Source organism: Lagopus leucura, unplaced genomic scaffold, assembly GCF_019238085.1.
Source record: "Lagopus leucura isolate 7727_CA_CO unplaced genomic scaffold, USGS_WTPT01 Super-Scaffold_100039, whole genome shotgun sequence".
NCBI classification, from domain to species: domain Eukaryota; kingdom Metazoa; phylum Chordata; class Aves; order Galliformes; family Phasianidae; genus Lagopus; species Lagopus leucura.
The window spans coordinates 483,415-500,471 of record NW_024962288.1 but is presented as its reverse complement, the minus strand read 5'-3'; the positions used below and the strand labels follow the sequence as shown (position 1 = coordinate 500,471).

The window sequence follows — 17,057 nt, the reverse complement described above, 5'->3', positions numbered from 1 at the left end:
AGATTAGAGTGTTAAGTTTGTACTTGTTGTTGTTGATTAGTGAAACTGATAGCATGTGTTGATATCCTATTCAGTGAAATTTTGCTCCTTGAAAAGGAAGCACCTTCTTCATGGTAGTATCTTGTAATAAGTTCAGCCCTCTTCTCTCTGCAGTTTAGCAGGGTGCCCTGTGATAATATTCAGTGACCTTGACTTGGTTAGAGTAAGGGAAACTCAGAGCAAAATGAAGAAAATGAAAAGAGACAGTAAAGGGAAAACCTTTTGGAGAATGTTCTCTGTTGCATTGCCTCTCCTCTAAGCACAGAAAACTGTTTTGTTTCAGGTAGCTGCACTCGTTAAAATGTTCTTAAGTAATGATTTACAGACAAATGCCACACTGAGGTAAATAGTATGTGGTGGAGAGAAGAGATAGGTAACTTTTGCTCTTGGCTGGATGGAGACATGTCTAAGCATGTTGTCTGACATAAATCTGCCTACAGTGAAAAAGCCTAAATTATGGTATTGATATTCAGACAGAATCACTGACATCAGATTTAAGTTTTGTATGTTCTTCAGTTCCCTCCATGCTGTCCTCTGTTTATCCTGTTACTGTATACGTGCTGTCAGTTACAGCCTTCACCTATGTCAGAATGTGGTGGAAGCCAAAGTGTTGGTAAGGTTTTGAATTTTTTTAATGTATGTTTATGTATGCCAAAAACATTTAGCTGTCTTTAAACAGAAAATATTAAAGCTATACCATGCCTGGAGATAGTAATAGTGGCTTTTCTATTAAAATCTATTTTTTAATGAGGCCTGGGGATACAAAATTCTGACTCTGTACATAAACAACTCCTTTCTTTTGAGTTGCATGTCAGCATGCTGTACTGTCATAGAAATGCAGTCAGTGTAGTGTTTAGTGGCAAGAAAACGTTATCAACTGTACTTGATAGGTGATGTATTCCAGTTTATGGCATAAATGTATGACTGATGCTAATCACTTAGCTGTTGATATGCTTAGCAGACTCTAATAAAAACCTCCCTGTATCTGGGTGTGTGAGAATGGTTTTAAAGCTTAGCATCAAATCAAGCTTCGGATTGTCTGCAAAACACGTGAAAACTTGCTAGAAGAGAACATGTTTAAATTATGGTGGATACATTTTGGATGTCCTATTAGCAGACATGCTCAAGAGAGGTGTAAGGGTTTTATTGAATGTAAAACATGATTGCGTTGGTCTGGTGTGGGAACTAAAGATGCAGTGCATTTAAGAAATAGCTCTGTCCTGGTGTTTCTTCTAGTGCACTGTATAAAAGTACATAAAATTGCTTCCTAATGTTGTGAAACTACTCAACTATTTGGCCATTTATCTATAAAGAAGGAAGCAAGTGGATCTGTAACAAAGCATTGCAAATGTTTTTGGCACTTAAGGGGGAAGGATGTGATCTGGTCTTCCGTTTTTGGCAGTCACTGAGCTCTTGTATTAACTTCCAAAATGGCTGCGGATCTTCCTAAAATTACTTGGAATTTCTGTGCTAATGAAGTGTTATTTTGGAGAATGCTGCAGGTAAACATCAATGTTTAAGTGCCGTTTGTATAAATAATAAGGAACATAACTGATTTTTTTTGATTGGTAAGCAACTATTGCAAAAATACTTGCTGTAGGAATCCTTGAGAGGGTAATGAGAGATTTATTGTAAAATATCTTCTTAAAGTTAAATATTTTTGGCAGAATATGGGGGAAAAATAGAATCAGGATCTTTTTATACAATGGAGTTGTATCCCTAACAACTACTATATTTATGAACATCTTTTGTGTGATGAGAATGTTAATGGATTTAGGCAAAATCTAAAGATGAAGAAGATTACTAAAAACATCTTGTGATTAAAGCAATAGCAAGAAGAATGTGGTAACAATCCTTGGAATTAAGGCAAAGTGAGATTAATTGCAAAGCTCTTTGTCCTAGTAACCCATTATAGTGGTATCTGTTTCTCACTGGGCTGCAGTATATAATTGTCTGATAATAATGTTTTACTGGTAATTGTAGACACGATGCTAGCATCAATCCAAAGCTTTCTAACAATGCTGAGGCTGTTTTGAGAATTTTGAGCTCTTTGAAAATGGGTCTTTACCTTGTTGCAGGTAGTGAATCCTGCATCTTGTCCTTCTTTTGTAGGACTCAGAGGTGAGTCTGTAGCATCTCATTGAGTGCAGTTTTTCCATTTTGTATAGTATTAAAGAAAGACGCTGACCCATTTCAGCTCAATTCTTAAATAATCCCTGAAGTGTAACATTTTAGGCTAGCAGTGATACGTAAAACAGAGTTTTCATGTTTTGCAGTGAGTTTTAGCAGTTTAAGCTGTAACTTGTGTTACAGTTGTTGGTGTATGGATGATGGGTGATATTTGAAATACAGTAAGATGACCTGGCTGTGCAGTGGAGAAACAAATTTCTAACTTGATTATGATTCTGTTATGTTCTTAATTTGTGGTACAGTTGAAGGTACTCTACTAAGCTTTGATCTCTATTAAAATGGAAATATTGTAAGATACCTGAAAACAAGCAGAGGAAAGGCTATTTTTAATGGAACAGCCAGATTTGTTATACCATGGGCACATAACTGTCGCTTCAAATTCTGAATGCTGAGTGTTAACGTTGAGCTAAATGAAGGCCTCTTGCTACCATACCAAATGTACTGTGTCTGAGTACACTCAAATTTAGTTAGGGATGTTAATTACAGCACTGAGCTAGAAATACCTCCGTGTTTCCAGGTCAAATTGTTTTAGAAATGTCACTTTTGCATTAAGGAGTTCTACTTCTCACTCTTTACAGCGAAGCAAAAATAACATGTAAGCACTGATGCTGTGCATGGAAAACTAAACTTTTTTGATTTCATCTGTTCCCTGACTTCCTTTGTTTTCATTCTCTAATCTTGTAGCACCTCTTCAAATTTCAGTTATAACAAAAAGTTATAGCAAATCATTAACAACATTATGAGATTAGACAGTAACAACCGAATATTAAAAGCAAGGGGAATGTGTTGTGTGGCTGTTCTTTTTATCCTCAAAAGCACTCTTAACGCATCAGACATTTCACTCCCATTGAAGCCAGTTTGTGAGTCCATGCATACCTAACCTGAAAACCTCTCATGGGTGGCTGTCTTCCCTCCTGGCCTTTTGCCCACAACAGCCAAATACTTTTGGAATTACATCTTTTTTTTCTTGTTTGATTGTGGATTTCTCATCCACAGATTTGTGGTGTTCTGGTTTGGTTTTAAACAAACTTGGTACTTCATATTTGAAAATGAGAATATATCCAAAGCTTTGACTAAATTGAGTTGTTTTACAGTGTTAAATAATACATTAACTGACGTTGATTCTGTAGCTTCGTTCCCATGCAAATGCATGAATAAATGTCCATAAGTTCTGCATCTGCTGAGTACCAAAATGTGCCTAAGGCAACTCAGTGTGATTTATAGACTGTATTTCTTTCCAACTCATGTGTTGCTACCCCCCTGTTGGCTGGTGTAAATATTTCCAGAAGTTAAATCAGTGATTAAATGCCATTTTAAAATCTGCTGTGAATGAGCAGTCTTAATTGCAAGCTATGATCTGTGATAACCAAGACTGCATAGATCTGTCTTGTTTACTCCTCATAGGAAAAGAAATACTTTGAATGGAATTGAAATTCCCTGTGTACTCAAGTTGGGTGAAGGCAAAGTTAGGATACAGGTCCTTGACAGAAGTAAGCTCTCCATTATGAGAGACCATAACCAGTCACTGTGAGAAAGCAAACGTGATTGTAGAAGTAGTAATGCACCTTGGAGATGATATAAGGCATGAGCAAATAAAATAGCAAGAAAAATGTCTGTGAATTGATAAGTAACAGTCCCATAGTGTCTAACAGGCAGCTGCACAGCAACATGTTGAATTATGTGTGGTTGAAGGAAGAAGACAGTTGGAGTTGATGGTAGTATTTTAAGTCTTCTGAATTACCTCAAACTTAATATTTTCAGCTTAACTTTTTGTATGGCTTTAAAAAGTGCATGGAAAAATTACTGGAGTTTGCCATTATGAGATGCTGAGAATATATCTGCTCTGCTTGCCAACAAGGTTGTTGTATGGAATTCCACAGAGCTATTAATGCCACTTTGGCCACTGGATTGTGTGCTTTCTACATCAGCTAGCCATTAGAGGGGAAGGAAAGTAACGCTTAGTTGCACTGTCCGACCCATCTCCTGTGTCAGCTGGGAACAGGAATGGGGCTGCAGCCATTGCTCAGCCCTTCAACTGACTGATGCCTCCTATTCTGTGGGTGCTGCATATGGGTGGGGCAAATTAACCTGAAAAAATGTCCCATCTCACTGGCTGCTGTGCTGCCAGGTACTTCAGCTGCTGCATATCTGGCAGGCTTATAGGCAAGCTGCTCTTGGTCTTCATTATATGATGATAAAGCATGTTCTGTCCTGTCAGCGTAGAGGAGCTGTGCAGTGACAAAGCTTGCTTGCCTGGATAAAATACTTGAGGATCTTGGCAAATGACTTTAAACAAAACTGAGCATGTGCAGAGGCTTGAAGGCTCTTACATCTGTGCAGATGGAACATCAAAGCAGCAAGATGAAGCTTAGCTTGTTTTGAGATTTGATCAGTTTCTCTTCTAAAACCTTTAACTTCTCAGACTGAATAGAAAGTTATATTTTCTTCAGTGTAATTATCCTCTCTTTTAAAACGTCTGAATCAACTTTATACAAGTCTTTCACCAAAAGTAATTTTGAGGGGTGTGTGAGAGATGGTTGTTAAAGAATTAGAATAGGCTTCTGTGATGGAAAATGTTAGGCATCCTTAACCACAGTGTCTGCATAGGTAATGATACGCTTCAGTATATTTTCCTATTTCAGGCAAAGATGCCTACCCAAAACCAACAATGTTCATTCTTTTTACTACATCAGTTTGTTGAAATTAGCTTCCATTCAGCAGATCCTCCTAATTTTAGCCTAGTATGAATCTTCAGTTGCAATGCTGAGTATATCAAGACTGTTTTAATCATAAAGCATGTTAAGTTGTGCATGTTCATAAATACAGTCAGTGGGGCCCATTTCCTAAATGCCCTTGTGGAGAATGTCTGTTGGTGTGTGGTTTTAAACATTTACCAGCAATCCTTTCTCTCCCTCACCCTCTGTTTGCTAACAGCGATTGTAAAATCTTATTCGTGCACAAAAAGCAAAAATAACACGCACTTTTGGTGCAGGTCTTATTTTCATGAGCTGTTTGCTTTGTGTCTGGAAGTTGAAGAAATTACATCTGTTTGCCTTTGTGCATAATGCAATTGTGGCATAGTTTTAAAATAACTTCTTAAATACCTTTAATATTATAGGTGAACACAGCTAATTTCTAATTGAGTTTATGAACAGCAGGTATAGTCCTCAGAAACTAGAAACAAGCAAATGCTGCTGACTTACAGGAAAAGCTTGCATGCTTTTCTTAAATGTGCTTTTCCTAAATGGAGTCAGAATAATACAGTGTGGACTGGGTGGAGCCTCAGAGTCTCAGTAGGATTGAGACATGCTGTTAATTCAAGGGCAATCTCTTATTAGCTTCATCAGCTGTATAATGAAATGTATGGAATTAAAAAAAAATAGATATTAATGGCAATTATGTGTAAAGTTTAGTAAAGGGTCCTCAGAATTGTTCATAATTACAGGCATGCTGGTGCATCATTTTGTGTCTTTTTGCTTGAAAACATGATTATACATGGCTTTAGTTAACTGATTGCTTATGTGGAGATCTAGTAAACATTTCTAAATATTACTCAAGTTTTGTAATTAATGTATTTTTGGAGACTGTGTCAGAAATTGCCAGCATCTTCCCATCCCCCAGCTCTCAAGCTCAGAGGAGTCTAGTTTGCTTGCAGCTGCAGTGGTAGGCATCTTTCAGGAAGTGACCTTGGCTTGTATTAATCAAATTCAGAACACACAGAAAAGCTTCTTGGTAACATGCTGACTTGATGTAAAATTTTATAGCATCCATTTTCTTTAAAAATGAGGCCATCTTATAAAAAGGGAGCTTATTTCTGATACCTCAATTTAAATGACTTTCCCGAAAATACTTGGTATTTAAAGAAACTAAAATAACAAAATATACTCCTGTTTTTACTGAGAGGAAAATACCTTTTTATATATGTAATAAGTCTTAAATTGCTCTTGGCAAAACTGTATTTTAGCCCAGATAACCTATGAAAATAGTGCTATTTGATAGCTATTTTTCATTGGTCTCTTGTCTTTTTTGAATTAGCGTAGAAAAGGTCTGTAGTAGGGCATGATCTTAATCAGCTAAGATTCTCATGATGCATCTAACTTTCTGACTTGATGCATTCTAATCACTTACTGTATCTTTTGTTAGCAGCTCTCAAACAACCTCACGGTTGCTGCCTGGAGCTGTTGTGCCTATTTGCATAGATTAAGAATCTGTGCCTGTTCAAGAAATCCTGTTGTATTCCTGACACAGCTTTGAAGAGTGCTCGATTTCTTTCACACACCCCAAACTATTGTGCATGTTATAATGGAAGACTGTTTGTAGGAGTGTCTGTTATGCCTTTATCCTTCTTTGGAATCTATGCAGGGGGCTGAGACCGGAATATCCTTTGTCATTATGAAGTGCTGTGAAAGTCTGAAGGTTCATGAGTAAGATCATTTACCAATTTTCAAACTGCAGCTTTCTGGACAATTAGTAACAGCTGCCCCTGACTACTGTTTGTTTTTTTCTTCCTCCCCCTGGTTGTCATGAGCATTATCTTGAACAATCTACTATCTGATTTTAGTGTTTGAAAAACTTGAGTTCTGTCTTATCGGCTATTTTCAGCATAAACCTCTTCTGTATGCTGGTGGATTATTTACTTATTTTACCACTTCATATTGTATTCTGATTTTTGTTAATCTATCTTCAGCATTGAGAATCTGTGTATGCTAACATGTTCTCATGTGTCTTCTGGCCTCACTGTTAGCTGCTTGCTTTGGATAACTTAATTCCTCGTTGTCTTCCTTGCAAACATCTGCCATTGACTTAACATTTTAGTTGCTATCAAGTCGGAGTTGCCAATCATTTACTTAGATCTCTACGTAACCCTACCCCTTTCTGAATTTTTTGAATGTAGTCTTAGGTTACTCAACCTTAACAGATTTTACGGCATGTTTTGCATGCTTTTGTTATTTTCTATTAATGCTCTGGACTGAGAACTCTTCATCTGTATCTCCCTTTGGAATGCTTTTAGCCCTTTCCCATAGTATGCAAGGCGAAGGGGTGATACATCTGTTGCTCTTTGCTTAAGTGTAGCTGATGCTGACTTTCCAAGTTGAAGTGGACTGCAAAATACAATTGTAGATTGCTATTCCCATGCTGTTCAATATTTGCCATCTTCAATGTTTTCGTCAATCGCCAAGAGATTAAAACTGATTTCAGATTTTTTTGGATATCCCATCACAAACCAATGCACTGAGCCAGTAGTTCCTGTGACAAAGCTGCATTGCTGGTAAGGATATTCTTTCAATCCATTGAAAATTGAAGCCTGAAATTCTGATTAGAAGAATTCTGACAAACTAGAAGCACTGACACAGATTGGGTGCAGACGGTGAAACAAAAAGGCTGCCCTACATTCTTCTCTAGCTCCCTAATCCTAAAGTGATTGGAGGCTAGGATGCTTATAGTCTTTTTACCCGCCAAAACAAGGAAACATATATAAACTGCCTCCCATCTGGACAATTCAGATTCATTTCTGCTTCTGGGGCTAGGTGTGAGTTAACCCTCAACAACTTCAACAGTTAACTCCATCCAGCCAAAACGAGAGCTCTAGGCACTTGCTTATGAGTGAGAACTGACATATCTAAATGGTGTAGGTGCTGTAGGACGGGAGTTTGTATTCATGCTGAGTCATATCACAACTTCTTATTTTAATAGTCACTAGAACTTATTCTGGGCAGCAAAACGATGTTACACACAAGCAGGACTCGGGTTCACGTTCAATGGGATGCTACATTAACTGCTGAAGGTTCCCTTATTTACTTCCAAGAATAGGCTCTAGCGTTCGTTTGTACGCATCTTGGTGTGCAACGCTGGAGACGTGAGAAGGATCCGCCCCTGCACCGTGCTCTCTTGTGGTTACCCGGAGGGCGACTTGTAGAGAGAAGTCACTCTGGAGCAGCGGCGACTTCTCGTTGGACGAGCGGCCGTGCGGAGCGCGGCGGAGCTGGGGGTGAAGCAGCCCCGATCTGGGCTGTGCGGCTGGAGTGCTTCCCGGCGGTTCCGCGCTCCCCTTTATCAAGGTCACACCTTCCTGTTTGCCGGCACAGTCGTGCTGCTGTCACTCGCTCGGTTTCGCGCTGCCCTGTGCCACTGCTGCACCTTCGAATTACCGACCTGGTTCGCACCAGAACGGGGAGCTGGGTACCTACTTGTACAGCTCCTGAATTCTGCCTCGCCGGCGGACCGCGTCCGCACGGCTCCTGTACCCGTTTATCTCCGTACTAAGGGAGGCTCAGCCCGCAGGAGGCTGCCGGGGAGCTCCGCGCGTTCCCTGCTCGGACGTGGAGCGGCGTTCCGGGCCGTAAGGGGTTAAGGAGCGGAGGGCCGCGCTGCCGCCCGCGGTTCTGTCAGCAGCCGCTGCCATTGGCTGCGGAAAGGTGAAATTGAAACCACGGTAAACTTTTGACCCTGTAGCAGTTCTTGTGGAACGCCTTCCCCTTGCCAAGAGCGGAGGGCTTTTTTCCCCCCTTTTTCCTGTATTTATTCGCTGTGATCGTGCCGTGCCGCATGCAGCCTCGCCGAGGGAGGGGGAGAACAAGCGCGAGCAAGTCGCCTGCGTGTCCCGGGAGCGGGGAGCCGGGCTCTTGCTGCCAGCTGCTCCAGCGCCCCATCGGCGGCCGAGCTTCCAGGGTAGTTTTTGTGTGGTTTGAAAGAAAAAAAAAAAAAAAAATTCGAATCGATGCTATCGCAGTTAGCTAGAAGTGAGGGAAGGGAGGCTGAGTCACCAGGCACGGTGGCATGCTGGCTGCAGGGAGCTCTGCTGCTTAATAAACGTGCTTTTAATTTATTTACTAAAAATGAAGTGGTTTCTTACTGAAATGTAATGTAAAAATGTCTCCTTAGTTCACAAGTTGATGTGTTAAACACCCATTTACCTAAATACCTGCTTTTCTCTTTTTCTGTGTCGTCTTTAAACAAAATAATGGGTATTTTTCAGCCTGGGAAACAAGCGGTGCCTGCTCAGCATCACTGCCAACGTGTCAGAGGCCCGAGGGTAGCGGCGTTGCATGTTTTTATTTGGGCAGAGTGACTAACAAGTTCTGGACCTAATTAGAGCGTGTCACTTTCATGCTATGTAGGTTTTGTCACAAAAAAATATCACATATCTGTGGTCAAATAAATTCACCTTCCATCTGTAGCTTTGCCAAACCAGACAAATTAGAGTAGCATTACGTTTGCAATGAAGTATGAATACGAGATTTAGTTAATCCACATTTCTTTCCCCTTCAACATGTCTGTCTTCTCCCTGACAAAAGAAAAGCTGACTCGGTTACTTTCCTACATCAGCTGCCGTTTTCTCCCTCCCCCGCTCCCTGCGCAGGTACCGGCCTGCTGTTCTTGCCTGAACGTTCAACTTGCTGAATGCTGAGTGCTGCTTAATCAAGGAGTCACTCGGCACCTAACCTAGAGATAACATTCAGAATTCCTTCTCAACAAAGAAACTTGATTCCTAGCCACTTCAGGTTGATGTCTTCACTGCTATGATGGCTTGCTCCTGCGAATGCTATCACCAGATTTATGCATGTGTTCATCTCTCTAATGAGAAATTAGGGCTGAGGGGGGTGTCCTCGATTGCTGAGATCTGTATGTATGTATTTATTTTAACTCAGTACACTGAATAGTTAGGTGGTGAAGAAGTGTTTAGTTTAGAGCAGCGTTAGCATAGTAGGACAAGAGAGGTATGGTTTGATGTGAGCTTCTGAGTGCTGTTGTTCTTGCTATGGTTTTATCTGGGAATTGAGGGAGTCTCCCGAAGCAGTGCCAGCAGCAGCGAGGGAACAATGAATATAATATGATTAATAGCAGATCCCCTGCCCCCTCTTGTGTGCAGTTCTCCTTGCAGCAGCAAAAGAAACATGCGCTTGTAATGATAGTTGGTGGCCTCCCTGTTTGTTCCAGCTAGTGTTCCCAAGCAGCAGCTATTATAAGGTTTATTTTCTCCCACTCCCTGTGATTCTTTGTTCTGCCCTTGCTGTGTCTGTGTGCATCTTGTCTGCTTCTCATTGTCTGTTTCATGGCAGTTCATCTGCCTTCACAATGGAGCTGCACTGAAGCTGCAAATCATATCACGTATCACAGCAAAATGGAATAAATGCTCTTCTAAAAGAAAAATGAGTGAGTAACAACTGTCAGGAGCTCAGAAACACTTGTGAACTCTATGTTTGAAGTGTCATTTTTTTAAGTGTTCCTATCTGAAAGGTTTCTCTTGAACAGTTGCATTACTGTATTGTGGTAGCGTTGGGTGCACGTGCCTTCTAGTATTAGAAACAAGGGATCTTTAAAAACATTGCTACAGGGAAAAAAACACAACCACCTCAAATTAAAGAAACAAGTCGCACCTGATTTGTGAATACTGTAACTTCCAAATATCTTCTTTTGAGGAAAGCATTAATAGGCTGATATGTGACTTTTGAAGTTTATTAGTGGTAGGTAAGCGCTGAATATAAGCAAATCACTTATGTAACTCTTACTTCTAATAAGAACGGCCAGGAAGAGGGATACTGGAAGTATTGTCCATGCATTTTGTAACCTGAAAGCAGTGACCGTGAACTCTCAAACTGAAAATGCTGAGTTCTATGCTATTATGTTCTGTGTGTTTATCCAGGGTGGATTTTGAGGTTGGTTACATCTCTCTGGTTTCTCAGAAGTGAATTTCTAATGGCTTTGGAGTTGCCTTTTAATTTTTTCAACATTTCCAAACTGTGAATGCAAGATTTGAGGAGCAGATCACCTCAAGGTGTTTTCATCTGTCCTTTGTTATCTAGATTAACCGGTTCCTGTTGTCTTGTTTTAATGGAGGAAGAGAAGATGATTTATAGAGATTCTAGAGCACCTCTTCAAATAGAAAAATTATTTTATATTCCAGAACTTGATGTGAATACTTCTGCATCTGACTTGAAATTTCCACTTGCTCATCTCCTCAAGTTTCCCAGGTTTGGTCATGGAGTCGCATGGTGAACTGGACTTGGGGATGTTGTGCTAGAACTTGGCACTTCCACCCAGACCTGCCCCAAACTCCTAGTGCTGGCATAAGTTATACTGAAAAGCAACAGAACTTCCAAGTAGGAATTTGGAACTTTGTTTTTGAAGTGTTGTTGTATCTCTGTCTTCTCTGCTTGTATTTCCATTTTGGTTGGTGGTAAAACTTAATATCTATTGTTCAAGATTTGCCTCATGGGATGCAGTAAGCATTTTTTTCCCTAGCTCTTCCTCAGAAAGTACGTGTAGGCAGTGTTGTTGGCATCCTTGCTGCAGATCTCCAGTGATGAGTGAACTCTTGATCTTCTGCAACAATAATAGTTTGAGTTTCTGGAATATGAATCCCTCTTGGAAGAGATGTGTTACATATGGAAGGCTTCCTTTTTTAAGATATACAGTAATTAGGTCTAGTGGTCCTCAAAGCACTTTAAATTGACTTTCAAGTCCAGTTTTTCTTTCTCCTTGGAGTGCATTGATAGTATCAACTTCTTATCATAGAATCACAGAGTGGCCTGGGTTGAAAAGGACCGCATTGGTCATCCAGTTCCAACCCCCTGCTGTGTGCAGGGCCACCAACCACCAGACCAGGCTGCCCAGAGCCACATCCAGCCTGACCTTGAATGCGTGCAGGGATGGGGCATCCACAACCCCCTTGGGCAATAAATAAAATCAGCATATTCGTTCTCTCACCTTCTCTGCCAGCATCATTCTTTTTAATTCTCTCTCGCATGCCATCAGTAAAGCGAAGAGGTACAAAAAAACTTAAGCTGCAGACATATTGGTTACTGAAAGCATGTGTGTGTATACACCCACAATCTTGTTTCTCTGGCACGAAATTAAGGAGTCAGTGTCTAAGAAGTACTTCTTTTTCTTTTGATTTACAAAAGAATATGCAGAAATGATGGTGTTTTTCAGATATCGCTCCACTTCTCACTGTTGGTGAAGCAGACCTCCTGCTGTGAGTTCTGGTGTAGCTTACCACACTTTCCTGAAAAATGCAGTACAGCGATTAGTTGCTATAGTTGAAAAGGCTTTATGTTTTTATAATCTCTGTGGGTTGCATTATCTATATAGCTGTCACTCCTGTTTGTCTGTGGGTTGATGTGCCCTAGTAGCTTCTGTTGTAGGTTGAAGTAGTCTCGGACAGCAAGGGCAGTAGCTAGTCTCTTGGCTTACTGATTTCTGCTGAGGGAGCAGACTGGAATACTTGTTCTGCAGTCTTAGAGGAGTCAGCTTTATTCCCAGCCTAGTTTAAAATAGGTTTCTGAGTTGGCTGTTCTTGGGGTCTTGAGCATGGGGGTTGGACTGGAGAGGATTGTTCAAAGAAATTCCACATGTTAATGCAGAGCCCTCTCTGTCATTCACATTCTTCTTCCCTTTGTGTGTCCTGAGAAGCTCTTCTTATCTACCCTGAGTCATCGTTAGATCTGATTTCTCTAAACTTTCATTCTGATGTTTATTAAGCAAACAGTGCTTGTCTTTTAGGATGATAATCAGTATGATCTGCCTGATTGTTTCTCAAACTAAATGGAATTTAAATAATAGACTGCATCCCGGACAGATGAAGGAAGGAAAGCAGACAGCTGGCTGAAGTGCTCCTTTACTGCTGAATTCACCCATTTGCGGTGTGTGGTATTTCTTCCAGTAGTCTATTGATGTCTGTATCTGGATGGCTAAGACAATAAAAGAGGCCAACTTTACGATTTGTTGTATTGAGATTTCTTCGTGATATATCACTGCACGTTGCCCATTGTTCACTCTCTCCAATCAGAAATAGAAATGCACAGATTTCTTCAAGATTAATTAAATTAAAAACTCAGTACAATAACCCTTAATAATATTACTGTAATCCTTGCAATCATCAGTTTTTGTTCTCAGAGCATAAAGAGGGAGTGTTCTGCTAAGTCAGGGATTGGGGAAGTACAAATGGATTCAGAACAAAAATGTTATGCCAGCAAAAATGATTTGTCTTTTGTCTAGTTGGCTCCACGTGCTATTGTCATATTTTGGTAATGATGCTTTGAAGGCAGTGAATGGGTGTTTTTTGCTTGGGAGCTACTGCTTAAATTCATCCTCATGTCCAGTGGGGAAACAGAGAAATGTAAACATTCTTTCATAATAAAATTCAAGGTTGCACTGTGACAGTGAATTGCAAAGTAAGCAATTCCTATCTAATTTTTTTCCAGGGCTAAGCTTTGCCTTTCCTAGGGAGGAAAAAAGGACCATGTGTGCTGAATGTGGAAGATTGCAGAAATGAATTTGTTTTATTTACAGGAGGAACTTCTTGTGTCTTCCAGTAGGAGAAATAATTATGCTCCTTATTCAATGCCTGTTTAATATAATTCTGAATTGAGAGGGTAGAAGTGAATTATCCTGGATATGCAGATGAAGGAGGAAGGGGAATTGCAAGCTCTGATGGTCACTGTACTTGTTTTAATTGTTCTATGTCTGAAGTTTATATTAAAAAAAATACTCCTATAGTTAGTGGCATTTCCCATAACATTAGTTTTAGATTTGTTTTATTTAATTCTATTAAGTAACTAATAGCAAATGTGTTAATAACTTTATCCTTTTCCAGCTTCTTGCATAGAATTTAATCCGGTGATTTGTTTTTATTAAAAATACTGATACTAAATGCACTACAGCTGTAAAAACTGTCGTGACATGAAGGAAATAGCATTCCTCTTTTCCTTTCCTGCTATTTCACAAGAATATAATATAAATGTTAATTATGTCTCTTTAGGTGTACAGAAGACATTTCTGATATTTGTAAAGTATAGCAAGTTGTAGTCGTAATTCTCTTCATAGCTTGCTTTTCCTGTCTGTCAGAGCAAGATTAATACTGTTTAATGGAACTATGTTAAGTAGTCTACCATTCATGCATGCATGGCGTTCTTCACTTGAAGATTTCATAAAGTTTCAGGGTAGCCTCTCAGAAACTTTGAAGGCTGCAAGTCCTTCGTTGGCTCACAATTTAGGAAAATGTTGGCTTGCTTGGCTGTAAAATCAAAACTGGTCTTTGCTTTCAGACACTTAATTCAGTGTCTTTGAAGTGCAGCCATAAAAAAAATCCCAGCCTTTTTAGAGGTGCTTTTGAAGATATTTTCTTTTTTCTGTCCTATGAACTAGCAGAACTAACAGTATTTTAGTAGTGTCTTACAATCTCTGGTGAGAAGCTGAAGAAGTTCTGCCCTGCTTGTTCTTTATGACAGTTATTTGTCAGTCTTGAACCACTGCAGTTTGCAGAATAGTGTTTTAAGGGATCAGTTCCATTTTGTTTAAAATGCTGTGCTGTGATGTGTGACCTTTTAGTGGCTAATAATGGCTAATAATGGCTAGTTTGTCAGAGGTTGCTGGGTATGCAGAATAGCAGGGCAGAGTCTTCATATGCCCAAAGACAGAAATAAGAAATCCCTGCTCATCGTTCAGAGTTTTCAAAGACCTAGAATTGTAAAGAGCATTTAGAGCTGGAAAAGATGTGGGTTTTCTAAAGCAGTAAAAATACTTGTTTGGTGTTTATTCCAAAGTTGCAGAGTTCTGGCTCTTTCCTCATCACAGACAGTGGAGTGAATTTAACTCTTTCATGACGGATGAAGTTTACCTCTCATCCAGTCTAAACTTCACTTTGGTTTTAAGAGCGCTGAAACTGTCCCACTAAGAGATTTCACTGAAGAATGAGTGAAATCACCTAGCAGTCTTCCTAACAGCTGTGAAGACAAAAGGAAAATTAGAAAATATCATTTAAAGACCAAGGACAATTGTTGGAATTTCTCAGTGCGGAATTGTATGTCTTCTGTTACACTTTAAAACTTCAGCCTTGACCAGCTGAGAGTGACCCCAAGGAACTGCTTTCCTCTTCACAGGACGTTTCTCCTGGTCAGTAGCAGGTACACTGTAGTACTTCATTGGACAGTTTTTGTCATTCATTATAACCTCTCCATTGCTGTTTTGTTTGATCGTTATGCAAATATGGGTTATATTTACAAACATGTCTCTATGCTGTTAAGTAATGTGTGAGGAGACTTTGTCTTACTTCCCTGCTGCAAAAGATTTGAAGTTTCCTATTTTACTGAAACTTGACAGTTTGCTCAGGTGAGTATTACCTTAGCTGAGGGATGTTGCTTTTGTGTTTACGTTGCTGCAGGTACTGTTTACAGACAGTAAACGTAGCACTTGAGATGCCATTATTTTCTGCAATTGTAATGCTTTTGCAGCACTGTTGTTGACTATGGTTAGTGGAAGATCATGTGGATCACTTGCTCTAACTGTAAGTACTGGACAGTTTTCTGTAGCTTTCTAAAATGTTGTAGGAAAGATGCAATTATATTAGGCGTCAGAAAACATGAAGGAGACTGGGCAATTATTTTAGATAGACGTTATTCCAACTGAGACAACAGCTTTAATCTAGATCATAATAGTAGAAGATGCTTAAATTGTTTGTTGAGCAAGCAAGGGTACTTTGATCTGGTTTTCTTGGCTCTGTGTGCAGTGTGCACCAGTGTTTCTAAATAGACTGGCAAATAATCAGTTGTAAATAAAAGTTAGGTCTTCTGAATCTTTTGACTAATTTAGGCACATTTACTGTTTCTTTCCATTTTAGCTTAATAAGAACTTGTTGCTGAAGAAAAAAGATTGGAAAGCAATACTACTTTCAGCTTTAGTAATTCCACTGAAGCTGATGGTAGAATTCTCATTGAATTAACAAAAACAAACTTACACCAACACTGAATGCTTTTGAAAATCCCGGTGGAAGTATATGAACTGTGAATAGATCACGATACTTTCGCAGCAGAGAGAAGCAGGAGCACTGACTGACATGACATGAGTGTTTTGTGATCTTTCAGCACACCGAGCTTTTAACTTGCTCAGGAAAGGTGGCTAATGCTTGTAATAAAAGTTCACTAAAGACTGTCAGAGTGCTTCAGACTCAGCTGCAGAGGAAGAAACCTGCTTGTTAACATGGTAATCACAGGACGTTTACTATTTGACTTAATGATGATAGTGCAGTAATAACTTCTCATATACACAAAAGTATAAATTATATCTAGTTTCAAATGGAGGAGCTGGCGAATGAACAGCTTTTAAGTGGACTGCACTTTCCCAAGCTGGAGCTGCTTGGCCTAGTTTTATCACATTAGAAAGTATTATTTCTTAATGGAAAGTTCTGACAATCTGATCCCCAGCCCACTCTGTACAATACAGCTAGTGTTCCACATCTGCTCAGTTCTTTGTACCTGGACTAATTCTGCAAGATACTTTTAGAATTCTGCAGTGAGTGATTTACTACAGCAGGAAATGTTCACATTCATGGTACTGAATGAGTCCTTCACTGAAATTTAACCAATTAAACAGCAGCAAGTTTTGGTTTTTAAGGTTAGTTTGCTTTCGACATTTCTGAATGCAGTATTGAACAACACACAGCTAACAGCAATTTTCTCTGATTTTGTATGTCAGTCTCGTACTCATCAGTACAGGAGAGAAGATTGTTGCATTTCCGTGTAATTTGTAAAATTTGACTACATGGAAAAAAGCAGCACAACTGAAAATGACAGTAAGAACAGCTCTTTTTCAAATTCTTTTTGACTAGGTTTGATGCTGAATGGTGTCCCCTTGGGTAGGATGTGTATATTACAGGGTACTCCATTAATTTCAGTGTGATGGTACTGCCTGTGTAACAGTGCACTGCTTTGGAAGTTAAAATTTGAAAACATTAAACTTTTGACCTTGGCTAAATGTATAATGTATCCAGTGAGCGAGGTAAAAATTGCATTTTTCTGGGCTCTAGGTTGTGGAAAGTACAGTGTGTATTG

General features: G+C 39.5%; 1 protein-coding gene across 10 annotated transcripts in view; it reads left to right on the top strand.

The window, feature by feature from the left end:
• The window catches only part of NCOA3 (nuclear receptor coactivator 3), a 75,630-nt gene that overhangs the window by 20,144 nt on the left and 38,429 nt on the right, over positions 1 to 17,057 (top strand). The gene's annotated exons all lie outside the window — the stretch shown is intronic.